Source organism: Gossypium raimondii, chromosome 10 (genome assembly GCF_025698545.1).
Source record: "Gossypium raimondii isolate GPD5lz chromosome 10, ASM2569854v1, whole genome shotgun sequence".
Classification (NCBI taxonomy): domain Eukaryota; kingdom Viridiplantae; phylum Streptophyta; class Magnoliopsida; order Malvales; family Malvaceae; genus Gossypium; species Gossypium raimondii.
The window spans coordinates 38,196,554-38,214,683 of record NC_068574.1 but is presented as its reverse complement, the minus strand read 5'-3'; the positions used below and the strand labels follow the sequence as shown (position 1 = coordinate 38,214,683).

The 18,130-nt window shown below is 30.7% G+C and overlaps 2 non-coding genes across 2 annotated transcripts; both read right to left on the bottom strand.

The window, feature by feature from the left end:
- Window positions 1-6,885: 6,885 nt before the first annotated feature.
- LOC105778298 (uncharacterized) lies at window positions 6,886-9,219 on the bottom strand. Its single transcript, XR_001128651.2, has 6 exons — window positions 8,917-9,219; window positions 8,621-8,677; window positions 8,490-8,543; window positions 8,304-8,398; window positions 8,107-8,193; window positions 6,886-7,173 (listed from the first exon to the last, which is right to left on the bottom strand). It is a non-coding gene; the product is annotated as an uncharacterized LOC105778298 (transcript).
- Window positions 9,220-12,229: 3,010 nt separating this feature from the next.
- LOC128034307 (small nucleolar RNA R71) lies at window positions 12,230-12,335 on the bottom strand. Its single transcript, XR_008190436.1, has one exon. It is a non-coding gene; the product is annotated as a small nucleolar RNA R71 (small nucleolar RNA).
- Between the last annotated feature and the right edge of the window lie 5,795 nt (window positions 12,336-18,130).

Genomic DNA, 18,130 nt, shown 5'->3' with positions numbered 1-18,130 from the left:
TACTCCCTGAGCTTTAATTAACTAATTTTTCGGTTGAATTACTTAACTGAACATCAATATATTTTTATAATAACTTAATAAATCTTTATATTTCGTCCTTATGGACTTGATTTACGAAAATGGGATTTCAAAACCGCATTTTCCTACACCATTGGAAATCGGGTTGTTACATCTTCATTGTTCATTAATAGATTGATTCATTCATTAATAAAATTTTCAAACTCTTGGAGTTAATTTCTTTTGTACCAGATTGCTTTCTTGTAATTTTTAGAAGCAGTTTTTCTTATCAATTTTCTTGAAAGAGTCATGGGAATCTATTTTTCATTCTTTAATTTACCAATGATTATTTATTGAAACGTTGATTAGAGCCATTAATTGAATTTATTGGGATTTATATGTCTCCTCTTAGAGTTGAGACTTGTTAACATACCATATCAATCACAATCAATTTCTCATGAAACAAGCAACATAAAGAATATCTTCAACCAGCTTAAGATAAGTCTTGAACCTTAAACATATACTTTCAAGTTTTGCCCGATTCAATCCAATCCACCAAAATTGAATATTTGATTGCATCGATCCAAATCCAAACCAATATCCAAGATATGTTGTTATGTGTAGTTTGGATATCAAAGATCGACTGACAAACATCCAAAGTATCAGTTAGAATGAAAGTATCGACTTAATGATTTCACCTCATCAAAGAAACCTTCCCACCTTCCTCTCTGTTTGAGACCAAAGAACCTTTGATTTCTTTTTCTTTTTCTAAAAAGATTTTTCGAACATAATAAAGAAAAAGAAACTTTTTTTTACGCCGATCGGGGTTCATAGGGATTTCCTGATGGCTTAGAACCAAAGGTGAAGTGAAACCACATTCATCGGAACCCTCTTCTCAACTTTCTCTTTCAAAATCACATAAAAAAGAAAACTTTTAAGAAACAAAACCTTTATTTTTAAAATGAAATTATATTTTCTTCCTATATAATCAAATACATGCATGCTTCACAATGAATAACAAAAACTGTAAAAAGGTTCCTTAAAAATGCTTACATGTATGTTTTATGTCGTATATTTGCTATCTCCTCTACTGCATTTTTCTTTTCTCTTTTATATACATATATTTTATTTAGATTTTATATCTTATCTAATAATGGTTATTCACTCCTAATTTAATTTTTTTATAATCAAAGTTTTCTTCTTTTATTTTGATATTTTGATGGTTATCTCCTTTTTTTATTAATAAAATAATACATATATATGGTTTAAAAGAAAACTAAAAACATAATCTAGTCAAAACAATTACTTAGTAAGGAAAAGGATAATATCATGAACTCACCACTTTTTGTTTTGGATTTTCTTTATTTTTTATGTATTTTCGAAATAACAAATTAAAATTAATTAAAATATTGTAAAAGTGTATGGTGCACAACTAAATATGCTCATAGGCTGGGCCAGGGTAGGTCCATGGAAAGTATTTAGACTAATTTCTCAAACGTGGACTTGGCCCAACTAAAAAAATTAGTTTACCTTTTTCTCAAACTCGACCCAATTTAAGAAAAGTAAACCAGGTTCATCCATATTTAATTTTTTTTAGAATTTTTTATTTAATTTTTAAAAATATAGCACATTAAATGCACTAAAAACACTAAAATAAAATTTTTCTAGCACATTAAAAAACATTTATAGGAAAAACACTAAAATAAATATAATCTTGTTTTATTATATTAAAAATACTAATAAATATTTTATTTTATTGAATATAATTTTAAAATTTTATATTTTAGGTTAGGTTTATTTGGTTGGATAAGATTTTTTTAATTTTGAGTTTAATTATTATTAGACTAGTAATTTAATACAAATATATATAATTATCATTTAAAGTATATAATTAATTTTTATAACCTCTATTTGAATAAAATCAGGTCCCATTAAACCTGAACAAAGTTAAATGTTTACAACAAGATATTGCATTAAAAAAGTCAAACTAAATGTCAAATCACGTGTTAAGCCTTTAAAAATTATAGCTTTACAAATATAAAATTTTAACCTTATAAAATGATTGTTAATATCTAGATTTAGCTAGTTTCTCATCTCAAAAAAAAAATTAGTTCTTAAAAATTAAACTAAATTAAATTAAAACTTTACGATTCATGCCAACAACATAAGAAAGCAATGAATAAATTTATTGTTTGACACTGTAAAGGGCAGGGTTTAAACCTTATTAGTGTAATCTCTTTGCTCAATTTGTAATGTACAAACCCAAAAAAAAAAGCTCTTTGACTCTTGATGTGTAGTCCACCACTAAAGGGCATGGGTGCCGTTGAATTTTAGCATCAAATATCAACTTGAAAAAAAATTTATTAATAAGTGTTAAATACACCGATAAAATACATTTCATTTTCAAAAAAAAAAATTTCAAATTTATACATAGTAGAAAGGTAATCACTGATCTCAAACGAATTAATCTTTATAAACTACAAAACAAATATAAAATATACATTGATTTTACTTAAAAATTTTGAAAATGATTGCGTGTTTTGATAAACTACAGAAAAAGTTAAAAAGCATGTTTTAAGGGAATTTTTCTTGGATGATATTTGGTGCTGCCCCACTTATAAATTTATATAGCCACTCAATTAAAATATTAACTAATCATCTTTATTGCAATTATTGTAAGCTAAAATGACTAATTAATTCTTTTAGCATCTAAAAGAAAGCTGGGTTTGTGTCCAAGGCAACCTAGTGGAAGGGTACCAACAATTAGGAAGGCAAATTGAAGAATGCAAAAAGGAGAATTTATTGCAATAGTGTTCTTTTTATATTTAAAAACAACAGAAGAATATTACAATATTGAGTTTGGAATTTAAAATTTGTTGTATATTAATTTCAATAAAATAATTTTATAATTAACTAAATTTATTTAAACATCAAATTATTAAATATTGTAATATATTATTTTATTTCATTTTATATATTATGTAATTTATATCACATAAATTAAATCTGTAATAGTATATAATATGATAATATAAACATTCAAAAATATGTTAAAGTTATCTATAATAAAAATTTAATAAAAGAAAAACATATAAAATTATTAAATATTAAATTTAATGAGCATAAATTAATTAAAAATAGAAATATGAGCATATATAAACAAAATAAAATAACTTATAAATTTTAATTTTTATATAATTGATGTATTAATTGGTAAAAAAATTTTAAAATATCTCATAAAAAAATTGATGCCACAATCTTTTTTTAAGAAAATAATCATTTTATAAAATAAATTATTTATATAAAAATAAATGAATTCCCCTTTGTAACACCTCAAAATCCGGCCTAAAAGTTTCGACCGAATCTCGGATGTTACATTGACCACCGAAGTGATCCTAGAACAATTTACAAAAGAATTGTTTAAAACTTAATCCGAATACTGTTTGCTTAAATTGAGCTAAATCGTTTAACAGTTTACACGCCAAATTTGTAATCAAATCGGATCTATTAATGAAAGACTGGCGTTACGAAAGTTGTTTGCAGTGAAAATATAGTAATATACATATAAGCGCAAAATATAAACTAGTACCGAGTATTTGAACAATTTACATTGTAACGAAGTAAAACCAATGCTTCTAGTAATCAAAATCATGTATGGAAATGTTGTACCAAAATTTATCCCGTAAACCACATTTAGAACTTTAAGTCAAATTATCACAAAAATCCTCATACCACAGTGCACTTAGACTTGATTGCAATGAAAAGGCCTAATATTTATAATGTATAACCAGATTTATTTGAAATCAAACCAATCAGAGAAACTTTGAGACCTTCGCTTTGCTGAATCCGAGACCTAGCCACGTGAATTACCTGAAAGGGAGAAAAACTAAGGGATGAGCTACGCGAGCTCAATGTGAGTTCGAAACATAAACAGATGGTAAAAGATGGAGTAACATAACAAATATTCCAGAAAAGTATATGTACACAAATCACAAAAGAAAATCACAACCGGCAATCCAATAAACAAGGTGCTTCCAAAGCATACCAAAAAACATATTAATTAAAATACATCATATTATATTAACCATATCGCCAATATCCCAATGCCCACATAATCATACATATATTCATATGCATAGTGAATGTAACGAGTCAAAAACCTACCTCAACCGTCTAGACACCACTTCGACCACCCTGCACACCACAATAGAGCCATGAAAGACCCAACCACCCTATACACAACATAGTACCATAATAGGCCCATCCACCCTACATACCACAATTGTGGAACTAAGCCACTCAAATAGTAATATGCAGCTGAGCTGACATATGTATAGAATCATGCGGTAATCCGCTATACAAAAATACTGCAGTTGAACTGCCAAATCAGTCTTCATTCTCTTCATAACCGAAATCCTAGAATTTTCATGCAAATGCAAAATGCACGCTACATGCAGACAATCATACAGAAATAGAAATACACATATTCAGTCGATCAAATTCAGAATCGGTTGTGCTTGTATTCAATTACTAGGTAACATCGTATTAACATTTAAACATACAGTTAAACTTCATCCTATAAACTCAACTACACACACGAGTCTAAGTTGTAGCGGAGTCCCAAACACAGTTACAAAGGCTTAATCGAGGGTCGGATTACATAGAACATAAAACGAGTCAATTTATGACACAAAACAAAGTTTGCGAAACAGGGCCGTCTGGCCGTGTGTCATGACTATATGGGAGGGTTTAGGCTGTGTAAAGGAGGCACACGCCTGTATGAAAGAGGCACACACCCATGTGAAGTGAGCACACGCCCGTGTGACCGAGTTACATGGCCGTGTGAGTAGCTCGTGTAACTCACTGTGCAAAAGTGCTAAAATTAAACAAAATTAAGGAGTAGAGTAGACACGATCGTGTGGAAAATTCACATGCTCGTGTGGCTAAGGGACACGACCATGTGGAAATCGGCAAAAATACCTAAACAATAGCCACACGGTTGTGTGGCACTAGAAATTGTCAAAAACCCTAATTTCCCAAAGTCTCACGGCCGTGTGGACCGCCTGTGTGCCCACTCGTGTGGTCACAAAACCACATCGAAATAGGCTGAAATCGAGGTTTTGCGATAGCAAAATGAACCCCAGTCACTAACAATTCAGACCACACCAAAAATTTGCAGATTTCCCCAAATTCCAAAAGCATTTTGCTACCAAATTTAAACAGTTTCAGAAACACACCTAATATATGCTTCCTATGCACTAATCAATCGACTGACGTGCCTCAACTATCGTTCTGAAACTTGATTTCGAAAAACAAAACAAAATTTCTACTCGAATCTGATTTGAAATGAGAATAGAAAAACACACTAACCTCCAACAAGACAGAAATCAACAACGGTATTGGAGCAAAAGAAGTAAATTGAAGAAAAAAAGAAAATAATTAAAAGAACGAAGAAAAGAAAAGTATAATGAACCCCAAAAGAACCCAAAATAAGAAATTTGGGAGTTAGGGAGAGGAACATACATGAGAGAGGAAGAACCTGAGAAATCTTTTGGAATAACCTCCTCTTTCAAATAAAAAATAAAATAAAAATAAATAAGTAGTTAAACTTAAAAGCAAAACTAGATTAAAATTAATTCCATTAAACACTCGCAAGGGTTCGAACACAAGGCTCAAAGATAAGCTACCACATTTACAACTAGTGAACCAGCAGGCTTATTCTAACACTAAAATGGTAAAATAAACTCAACTGTTCAACCTACCCATTGACCCTACCTACAAACCTCAAAATTTCTAACCCCAAATTTCGGGGTGTTACACCCCTAGTCACTAAAACCATAAAATCCATAAATATTTTATTTTGTTCCTACACTCATCACTTTTTTCTCAAATTTCTTTTGTTCTCTTACTCTCTAGAATTTTTTACAAAATAGGTGTTCAATATTTCAATACTTTCATGTTGGTCTCCCAATTTGATAACAATTCTTCTTTTCTTTTTCATGATTTATTGATTAATCTTTAAAAAAAATTAGGATTGTGACTTATGATGGATTAGGGTTTTTATGCAAGATTTAGTTTTTTTTCTTTATTGAATGATTTTAGGATTATTGATTTTGTATGAGATTCCTAACTTTGTGAGTGGGTATTAATTATTAAAAGATGATTAATGCAAATCCTTAAAGAAATTAGGATTGATTAACACTAACCCTTAAACACTACAACAAAACAAGCCTACTGTGACACTTTCTTTTTACTTAAGACGACGCAAAAAAGGTTGGCATAGGTGTCAGCGACGCTTCACCCGACACTTTCAAGAACGTCGTCTACAGTGCAATTGGCATAGGTCTCGCGATGCTTTTGAAAAAGCATCGACATAATTCAACATAAGCCAACCTTTATTGAAGGGTTGGCAAAAACCTAGTCAATGACGACATTTAAAAAAGGTTGGGATAAACTCGTTTGAAACAACCTTAAAAAGGTTAGGATAGACTCGTCTAAGACAACCTTAAAAAAATTGGAATAGACTCTAAATCAACCTTTAAAAAATGTTAGGATAAACCCGTCTAAAACAACCTCAAAAAGGTTGGGATAGACCTTGTCTAAAGCAACCTTAAAAAGTTGGGATAGACACGTCTAAAGCAACCTTTAAAAAAAGTTAGGATAGACATAGACCTTGTCTAAAGCAACCTTAAAAAGTTGGGATAGAAACATCTAAAGCAACCTTTAAAAAAAGTTAGGATAGACCTGTCTAAGACAACTTTAAAAAAATTGGGATAGACATATCTAGGGCATTTTTTTTCTATTTTTTATTATTTCAATATTAATATATTTTCACAAACATTTATAGTGAATAATGATAGAAATTGTGCTTTAAATACAATTAAAAAATATAAAAGTAAAAGTAATATAAATGTTGAATATTCACTACAAAAATCGATCCAATAATTAAAATACACTAACATTTAGCCGAAATGTATGCAACCAGCATTCAACCCAATCTACAGAAGTAAACAAATGAATTTGAAAATTCTTGCAAGTGAAGATAACCCATGAATCATTCCAAATTTCTTGTTCATGGCTACAAGCTTTGTATCTTGGCAACTTCCTAATTCTTCGACCATCCAATTTCGGCATAATGTTTGCTTCTCTCTCCACTTTGTGCCTTTGCTTCATCATCTGCAATATCGTACATAATCATATCACAAAGTCATTGCATTTATCCAACTTCAATTCAGCAAATCAACAAGAAAGCCAAGCTAAAATAACAAAAGTTATATCCAAAACTGTAGCAATTAATTGACTTATTTCAAAGGTTCCTAAGAAAATGTAAAATACAAACTAGAAAATGCTTAACGCTATCAACTCTTGTGCATCATTTAACACAAGCATCCACTCCACTGAATTTTATACTATCATTCTAAAAAAATTATAAGCCTTAAAACATTTTAGACTTGAAATTACAGAAAATAAAAATTCTTTTTCATTTGCCAACCAGCTGAACCCTAGAAATGAAATTGAATTTCACACATTTATATTAATTAACATGACATCTCAGAATTCAAATTTCTATGATCAATAGGAACTAGATAAACCCAATGAGTAACCTCAATGATCATGGGAGTAAAAACGAACAAATTGGATAGATTGAAGGAAAATGCAGAGACTAAAAGATTGAAAGATCCATAATCAAACATCAAGAATGATTGTTGTTTTTTCACTAGATGTGAAACCCTTGTGCTTGGAACTTTACTTAAAGATTGAAAGATCCAAAATCTTGTGTTTTATTTAGAGTGATTGAGCAACATTTTTTATGTTTCCTCTAGTCAAGAATGAGAAGAAATAAATCATGTTGTCATTCATATCATGTGCTTTTCAACCTAATGATGCTTTTAACTTGATTAAACTACATCTATAGATTCCATGTTTCAATGTTCATATAACGTGTTTCAAGAGTAAATAGTAGGTACTTAAAAAATTGCACAGCATTACATAATATTAGTATATTTCCTTGTACATCCTTAGCTATAGTCAATCCAAGGTAGTAAAAAGAATCATAGATTGAGTGTGTCTTGAGAAGTTCATGTCTCTATTTTGAAAAGAAATATTCACCTTCATTCCTGTCTGGGTAGCTATGCCTTTAACTACAGTAAGAGGAAAACCAACCAATTCTAGTACAGGTCCTTGTTCAATGTGAAGCTGCTGAAATGGAGCAAGTATTATAAATCCAAAGCTAAGTTGTTTGGTGAATATCCCAAGATAACCAGTATAGGTTTATTCTCACAATAATGCGGAGCAGGCGAACATACCTCAAAATAACCCCAAATCGATGCAGGATCATACTTCAACCCTAAGAGGCTATCCTCTGTAATTTCTATGGAATTTCCCTTGAGAGCATCTTGCACTGTCACACCATTAAACAAGGATTATGCATAAACACACTGATTGTCAACAGCGCAATAAGTAAAAACGAAAGAGGTGTTAATTAAGGAAACCTCTTATCAAATATCTTCAATGCTGTAACATGTAAAATTCCAGCTATTGCAGCACTGCCAAGAAAGAATACAGCAGCATATAACATAACATAAACATGCAAAATTGGAAAGAATTAGGGTTTGAAACTCACTCGACAAGAAATCCTCTAGTGAGGCTATGAGGAGAATGCTGGAGGTCGAATTTTCAACTGATTAATCACACAAATTGAAATGTGCTTAAAAAAAATAGTGGTTGCATAATAAAAACTTAAAAATCTTATTGCTAAAAAAATACTAGAAATACAATTAAATTCAAGAATAAACTATTAATTTAGAACTTAAAAAATCAACAACAAAAAAAGTAAGGAACCAGTCCGATTGCTAAGAAATTACGCAAAAAATCATAATAGTATTTCAATCAAGCAAAATGGGAAATGGGAATTCTTACGAGAGTGGTGGGTTTGCTTGAAACATGACAGTGGAAAGATGAAAAAGAGAATAGGGAAAGAGGGAGTCGGCTGCGGGTTGATTTCTGATTTCTGATTTCTGATGGTGGTGGGTTGGTGGCGATAGTGGGAAGAGGAAAAGGAGAAAAGGGAAAGGGTGGTGACTACCGTGTGCCGACTGGTGGCTAGTGGGTGTTGGAGTGGCAATGGGAAAAGGGATTAAGAGGGTAGGGAAGTGATGGTGGCTAGGGATTTAGAAGTGTTAAGTGACTAAGGGAGTCGGCTGCTGACTAGAGGAAAAAATCCAAACAATGAGTATTTCTCTTCTCTTTTTTTTTAAATTTATTATTTAACTTTTAAATTTGTTTTGGTGTAAATTTAACTTTTTAATTTAATTTAATATTTGACGAATATTAAAATGATATTAATAAATGTTGGGTATAATAGAATTTAAAGTGAAAAATCTAAACTTTGATTTTAATTAACAATATTAATATATGTCATTAAAAGTAACGTAATATAATAATTTTTTAATTAAAATGCATAGTTTTTAATTAAAAAATGAGAAGAGGTTTTTACTCTTAAATTGTTTCTTTTTAAATAATATTTTTAAGGTTATAATATTAATTAATTTTTAGGTAGGAAAAAAAAATTATGTTTGACTTTTCATATGTCGACGTTTTTATATAGTTGGGAAACGTATAATAAAAGTCGACATAGTGTTGGATAAAGCCGACTCTTATTTAAAAGTTGCCTTAGGCATGTATATTCCAACCCTTATACAAAGAGTTGGCCAAAGCGTATCTCGGCAAGTCTATCCCAACACTTAGGAAAATGCCAGCATAGTGTTGGACAAAGCCGACTCTTATTTAAGCGTTACATTAGGCATGCTAGAAACACGGAAATATATACACTTTTTCATGCCCTTTTTAACTCAAATCCATGCAATTTCGTAGTAATTTTTGTCGAAAATATATAATAATTATAAAATAATTAAATTGTACTTAAATTATCAACATGTTGAATTTTAATTAATTTTATAATAAATTTTGATTTATTTTCGACAGATTCGCACAAAGGGCGAAAATTGGCTCGGAAGACACTGTTAGAAATGCAAAACTGATAAGCGAATTTTGAAGCATTGAGGTGAGTTAATTCTTTAGCCTAAGATGGTCCAAATTATGAATATTAATTCATAATGTAATTAATTTTAATTTTAATTTTAATCCAATTTATTTTGGGTTAAATAATTATTATTGATTAATTATGAAAAGAGGCTCAATTGTGCTAAACCAAGAGACTAATCCAATTGAACAATTGGGCTGCCAGAAACCGTCCCACATGCTGACCCAATAAGCTTATTTAGATTATTATTTAGCTTTCAAAACAGCCCTTGAAGCTTTCTTAAAATTGCATTCAAACCCCTCCGCTTGTCAAGCTTTTGTAGATTTGCCCCTAGCTAAATTTAACAAGTTTGGAAGCTTCAAACTTGCCACATGTGTGGCCAACCATGGGGGGAGTAAATGGCTGCTGATTTTTATTTTATTTTTAGCAGCCTACTCAACCTATAAATACCCCTATTGGCTGCTCATTTCAAACACACCTCTCATCCTTTCATTCATCGATTCTCTCTCACTTTCTCTCTTCAAAACCCTTCCTTTGTTCTTCATTTTTCCCTTCCATTCCTTTGCCAATTTCCCCTATTGGAAACAAGCCCTTCAACCATCATTGGTAGTAGCATTCAAGTGCTCGTAGAAGTCTTGGTTCAACAAGAACAAGCGAAGAAGGAGGAGCGAAGCAAACTAGTTAAGCTTTGGAGAAACACCAGATTTGAGTCTAGTTCCCTATCCTTTAATTTTTATTGTTGTTGTTATGAAAAAGTCTATGAAAACTTGTTATGTTGATATGTTTAATTTAATTAATATGACTTAAATTTAATTTGTGTTAGGTTGATTGCATTTCGTCCACTTAAGTTATTAAAATTATGTTTGTGTTGTTATAGGTCTTGGTAAATTGTTTGATTAAGTAAAATCATGATTAAGTTATTCTTGCATTATAATTGCAAGGAAACTAATGAATTATTTAATCGTGTTGAAATTGTAATTAATTGGCACAATACTTAATCAATGCATGTTTAATCTTCTAAGGTAGTTGTGGGTTAAATTAACGATGGTATTAAATGGTACATTAGCCTTGCATAACTTGCAAGATTTTTGTGATTAAACTGTTTCAATATAGGAATATATTGTTACTCCACTTAATCTTTTATGTGCATATGAAGATTGATTAATTGTTCTAGAGATTAGTTAATTTAATAGGTACGCACGAGCAGTAGTTAGCAAATTACCAAGTTGCCGTGAATTTATTCGTAACAACATGAACATGAGTTTAGTAATTCTATGTTAAGAAATGTAATTAATCTAACACAATTACGTCATCTTGATTAAAATCATCTTTTGAAATCGTGTATTGGATTTTTTTTTACTTAGTTAAAATTTTAGTTTTTAATCACTTCCTCAAAATCAAAATATTTATCTTCACCAAAGTGTTTTTTAATTCCATTCATAAATAATTCTTTTCATAGTCCCTGTGGGTACAATAACTCGACATTTACTTGTTACTTTATTACTTGTTGCGATTGTGTTTTTGGCGCCGTTGTCGGGGATTGTTCTAAAAGTCGTTATTTGTGAATTTGTTAACTTTTCATTTTGGTCTATTTTTTTGTTCAATTTTAACTTAATTAATTTTTCTCTGTTTATTTCAGGTGTTTATGAGTATTGATCAAGTAATCGATTTACTCATCGTAGACCCTGAGATTAAAAGAACTTTTCGACAACGAAAGAGACAAGCAAGTCAGAGAGGGACCGAAGAGATGAACTATGAAAATCTGAATCAAGGAAACAGAGCAAACCTTGCTCAAAATCCTATCCTTATTGCTAATGATAGGGACAGAGTGCTAAGACAGTATGTCGTGCTAGTGTTTTATGATCTTAATTTGGGTATTAGGCGACCCGAAATCGAGGTACAACAATTCGAGCTGAAGCCAATCATGTTCTAGATGCTTCAAACAGTGGGCCAATTCAGTGGAATGCCTACAGAAGATCGTCACATTCACTTAAGACTATTTATGGGGGTGAGCGATTCTTTCAAGTTAACTAGAGTACCTAAAGATGCACTACGATTAAAGTTGTTCCCATATTCACTGAGGAACAGAACTCGAGCTTGGTTGAACTTATTGCCACCAAATTCTATTTCCACATGGCAAGAGTTAACAAAAAGATTCCTCATGAAGTATTTCTCGCCTAGCAAAATGCTAAGTTGAGGAATACGATCAGTGCTTTCTAACAAATGAATGATGAGTCCTTGTATAAGGCATGGGAAAGGTACAAAGAATTATTAAGAAGTGCCCTCATCACGGAATCCCTCATTGCATCTAACTTGAGACGTTTTATAATGGTTTCAATGCTCACACAAGGATGGTAGTGGACACTTCTACTAATGGTGCTCTCCTTTCTAAGTCTTATAACAAGACTTATGAAATCATTGAGTGTAACGGCCCGATTTTGGGTCTAGTCGGAACAGTGGTTTCGAGACCACAAATTCGACGAGGAAAAAATTTATTTTTATTATATTTTTATGGTCTACGTTTCATGAAATGATTCTGTGAAAATTTAGTTCGAAAATTTCGACGTTTGGGTACTCAATTTAGTAAAAAGGACTAAATTGTAAAAAGTGCAAAAGTTGAGTTATACATGTTAAAAGTGTCCAATTGATATGAAATTTTAAATTAGAGTTTCTTAAATGGAAATTAGACCATTGGTTAACTTGTTGGACAAAAATGGCATGAGATAAGTGAAATAGGATATTTTTAAGTTGGGGGCATTTTGGTCATTTAGTAATTAAAATAATTAAAAAAGGCCAAAATAGCCAAAATTTTGTCCATCTTCAAGCTAAGGCCGAATTTAGCAAGGGGAGAAGCCATAGTTAAGGTTTTAAAGCTTCCAAGCTCTATGGTAAGTGATTCTAAGCCCCGTTTTTAATGTTCTTTACGTTTTTAGTCCCGGTAACTTGTTTTAGCTATTTCTAGCAATGATTTAACCTAGGGTTTATATTTGGAAAAATACCCATAGGTGAAATGTGTTTATTTTGATGTTTTTATGATAGAATATGAAGCTTAGAATTATGTTAAATGATTTTTGCTAAGTTATTTTCAGTGAAAACGAGTGAAACGGCATAATCGGTAAAAATTATTAATGTTTGTAAGTGCATGCTAGAGCAAGAATTTGATGTTGCCATAGAAGGGAAAAATGTTTAGTATGTCATAAAATATAATAATAAGAGATGAAGTTTAATTTCTGAGCCTTGGGGAAAAAGTGTAAATATGTAAAAGTTTAGGGGCAAAATGTAATTTTTCAAAGTATGATTTTTTTGGACTGGAATGAATAGTGTGAATATTATATAAGTTAAATGTATTGTTATAAATCAAGAAAGACGAGAAATTGAAATTGATGGATAAATAGAAAAGTGAGAAAAGGAGAAAAATTCCCGAATGAACATTTGGAATAAAAGGGATACGAATGAAGTGAAAGAAATGATCACATGTGTGGCACGAACTGTGTGTAGGCCACTATTAAAAGCGAAAGTGATGGTCACGTGTGGTACGGACTAAGTGTAGGCCACTACGTGTAGCAGACTGATAGGTCACATATGTGGCACAAACTAAGTGCAGGCTACTATGCGTATCGGTATTCTGTTATGATACAAGGGTGGCACAGACTGTGTGCAGGCCATCGAGAATCTGTTATTACACAAAGGTGGTACGGACTGTGTGCAGGCCACCGAGAAATCTGATTTTATTCCGATAAGTTCAACGGGAAATTTACTAAGTGAAAACACATTAGATCAAGTAACGATTAAGTGAAATCGAATAATGAATATATGTGTGGAATTTAATTGAATATTGAATTGAAAATGGATAAGTGGATTTTGAATTGAGTAGTGATTAAAAGTGAGAAAGTGAAATTATGAAAAAGTAGAATTAGCAACAAAACAGTTTTGGGCAGTAACAGTTGTGTGAGTTTGAAAAATCACCAAAAATGGTGGAAATTGAATTAGAGAGTGAGTAAGATATAAAATTAAATATGAATGAGTCTATTTTCACATAAAAGAGACATAGAAAGCAAATGAGTTTTATATTATGAGATATTTGAATTTTAGTGAGATTGGGCTAGAATGATTTTGGAATCCCTATTATGACTTTCGAAAATAATTAAAAATTGTACAAAAATAATTAAGAGATAAAATTTATAGTTTTAGAATCCTGAATGAGTCTATTTTCAAAAGAAATAAATGGGAACATCATTCAAATTCTGTACAAGGGGATAAATAATTTTTAGTGAAGAGGGTCTCGAAACTATCAAATAGTGAAATAGGGGAGACTTTAAAGAATAAAATGTACTATTTGGCTAAACCAAAAATTCTAAAAATTTTATTGTAAGAAGATATGTGAGTCATGTTTTGGGTAAAAAATTTACGGATTGTAATTTGGAGTTTTGAATCTCAAGATATAAATGATTTAGTAACCCTGACTCAGATAGACAGCTTTGAATTTTACATATAAGTAAATAGTGAAGTTAGAAATAATGTTCCTTAAGCGTGTTATATACATTACGAATGTGGAATGGAGAGGAGGAGGAGGAAAATATATGAATGAATTATGTATAAATTCGTCATATGCTCGAGAACGAAGTACTCAATTTTGTAAGACGTTCTCTAATTTGAATATGTGTGGTAAGTGAAAGTATTTATGGATTTAAAAGATAAATTGGTAGTGATCATGAAATTGAGTTAAACTAAATGATTTCATCAAATAAATATTGTATATGGCGGGATGTATTTTCAATTTCATATTTGTGAATGGATATTTGAAGTTTGGTAAGTTATATATGAAATTAATATGGAAAGATTTGTGATTGTTATTAGTATTGATTCATTCATAATGTGGATTCTTCGATGTTGAAACGATTTAACGGATATAGTGAGCATATGAATGAGTATGAGTCTCATACAAGTTAGTATAGAAATGTACATGTGTCTTATGTATTGAAATGATAAGACTTATGAATTGTGAATTAAATTATGTGAAAGAATATGGGATAGATTAGCGAATCTTTAAGAGTTACAATAATGAAATAATAAACGCCTTAATTATGTTATATTAAGTAATGAAATGGATAATGGATATGTGATGTAATAGAGGTGGTCTAACCACATGTGTGACACTTAGTTTACGAGATATTGAGTATTTGATATATTATAATAGTTTAGTAGGAAAAATATGACAAAATGAGAATATGTAATGATACGGATCAATTCAGATACTCGCGCTGAATTCGACAAGTAAGTGATAATTGATAAGTTCATATAACGAGAAAGTGAAAAATCATAAGTTCATAAATGGCTAAGAAATGAACAAATGGTGATAACTATAAGGCTTGGATCGAATGAGTATATATTGGGCCTCGTAAGCCCTAATTAACGATTTGAAGATAATAGTTTGAAAGTTTTAATCTGTATGAAATTTTATAACTCAGTTTAATACGTTTATAAATGTATGTGTTATAGTAATGCCTCGTACCCTATTCCGGCATCGAATACGGGTAAGGGGTGTTACAATGTGACATCGCCTAATTTGACCATAACGTTTAGGCCGGGTTTGGGGTGTTACATTTAATGGTATCAGAGCTATGGTTTAGTCGGTTCTCGGATCGAAAGTAGCATATGTGAGTCTAGCTATACATTCCATGTTATTATTTATGATAGTGTGATATCTTCAGGCTTTAACAAAATTGTTTCGTTAAGACGGAAATGATTTTCAACCGAGCTATTTTTGATAATGCTGAAAATAATATTGAGATAAATGAAATATGCTCATGTTATGTTGGAATTTGGAAAAGTAAGAATAGAAATTCGTGATATGCATGTGATCATGTATGAAAAGAGATGATCATAAGTTGAGATATAAAAAAAAGAAAAAGAAAAAGAAACGAAAGTTTATGTTGTGATAAGCTCATCCAAGTATGTTGGTGATCATATGATGCTATGTGCTCAACATATTTGATTAAGTGAATATGGTAAGCGAATTTACTTAAATAGACAGAATGTGTGTTTATGTACATTTGCTTAAATAAGTGAAATTAGTACGTTCATATGGTAGAATCTTATGTTTAATTGTTAAATTAGAGATAATATGATGTTTTGTTTTATGTCTTTACTATTGAACCATGAATATTACAATAGTATGAAAATTGAATTGAAAGATCAAATTGAGTAGAACGTAGGAATGAGTACTTTCGTTCAGTGATATGTGATGAATTGACAGAAAAGACCATGGTTTGACCATGGCAATATATGAAAATGTGATGATGTGCTTCCGTGTAAGACCATAACTGGGCTATGGCTTCGGTGTGTGATATTTGACGATGTGCAAGACTATAGTTATACTGTGGCAATGTGAAAACGAAATACTCAATTCCGTAAGACGTTCTCTAATTTGACAAATGTCGGTAAGTAAAATGGAAACCAAGTTTTGAAATTTAATTTGATATTAATATTGAGCTCGAATAAGTAGATTCATTGTGTGAAATTGTAGGTGACAGAAAACATTTATAATAAATAGATGTGTTAATTTGCTTGGAATGAATTATATGATTGTAATGATATTATGTTGAAGATGAATGTTAAGTTACATATGTGTATTTATGAAAGCTAAGTTAGAGGCTTTACGACCTCACCCCCTTACTAGTGTTGCTTTATGACAAAATTTTACGAGAATTATTTCGAATAAGTTCAAAAGTGTGAACTAAAGAGTTCAGTGGTGAAATAATTAATAATGCATACAGAGGTAAGAATAGTTTGGAAAGTGAAAATAGTTTTGGAAGTAATATTAGAATGTTTAAAGATTACACAGCTTATGCAATGTCATGATTAAGGAAGAGGTTAATTTCGGTTAATCGACTCAAATAAGTATGAAGACTAAAGATATGCTTGCTGAAATCTCTCCCGAATTGATTTTGTTAGTGAATGGAATAATGTAAGGTTTGTGATGACAGATGAAAGCCCAGTTGGTTTGGTCAGTTTATGACCGGTTATTGTTCTATTTTATATGCATATTTAAAAAGTGTATTATCTATGCTACAATGAAATTCCAGAGCTGATAAGTATCGTTCTCTTTTGGTTATCTCTGAGAAATTATTCAGATATTCATTCTTATTTCCTTATGAGTTATATGTATTTAAGCATGTTCTCAGCTAAGAGAATGAATTTTGTGCATTCACAAGTGCATAGATAGGTAGTCTGAATGAAGAATTGATATTCTTGAAAGCATAATATAGAACAATACTTATTATATTTGTTTTAAATGGGTGATGTTATTCTAAATTAAAGTTGTTCTGTTAATAAAGTTAACCCAATTTTTTTTTAAAAGTTTGAATGATCTGGGCATGCTAGCAAAGTTAAAGCAATTAAAGGTAATATTAATCGAAACTCTGGTTTTGAATTCAGTTGGAATTGAGTAATGAATTTATGATTTTTTTTGTGATGCACTAATGAACGGACTAGAATGAGTTTTATTGCTAGAATAAAAGTGATGATTCATGTTTTTAGATGGTTAATGTCACATTAAGAAAGGAATTGTTCGACTAGTGAATTAGAGACGGTCACTATTATGTCTATAATGAGAATTTGATAACATTGTTTGTTTGACGAGAATTACCATATGTTGCCTGATTTCAGAGTTTAATGTATCTAATGGTACAGAAAGATCTGAGTTTAAGACAGTGTTGATGACTTGAGCTATTAAAAGATTGTGAGTAATTATTGATTGACCTGTGGGAAGGTAAGTGTAGTTAAAAATGCTTGTATGGAAAATCCTCGTTTATTTTGTGCAAGTTAGTTATTCGATTGATTTTATTTGATGATTGTCTAATTTTAGATAAATAAAAAGCTAAAGTGATGTTTCCTTTACAAGTTTGAGAAACTCATAAATGTGTTAGTAAGTGATAAGCTAAATGAGTACAATAAGGATCGACTTTTGATTCTGAATTTTAGGTTGGACTTGATTTATGTTATTATTATTCCAAAATGGAATTCGTGTATCGAAGAATTCGGGGTTTATGCAGAAATTTTTTTTATGAAATTAAATTGATTAGTGATTCT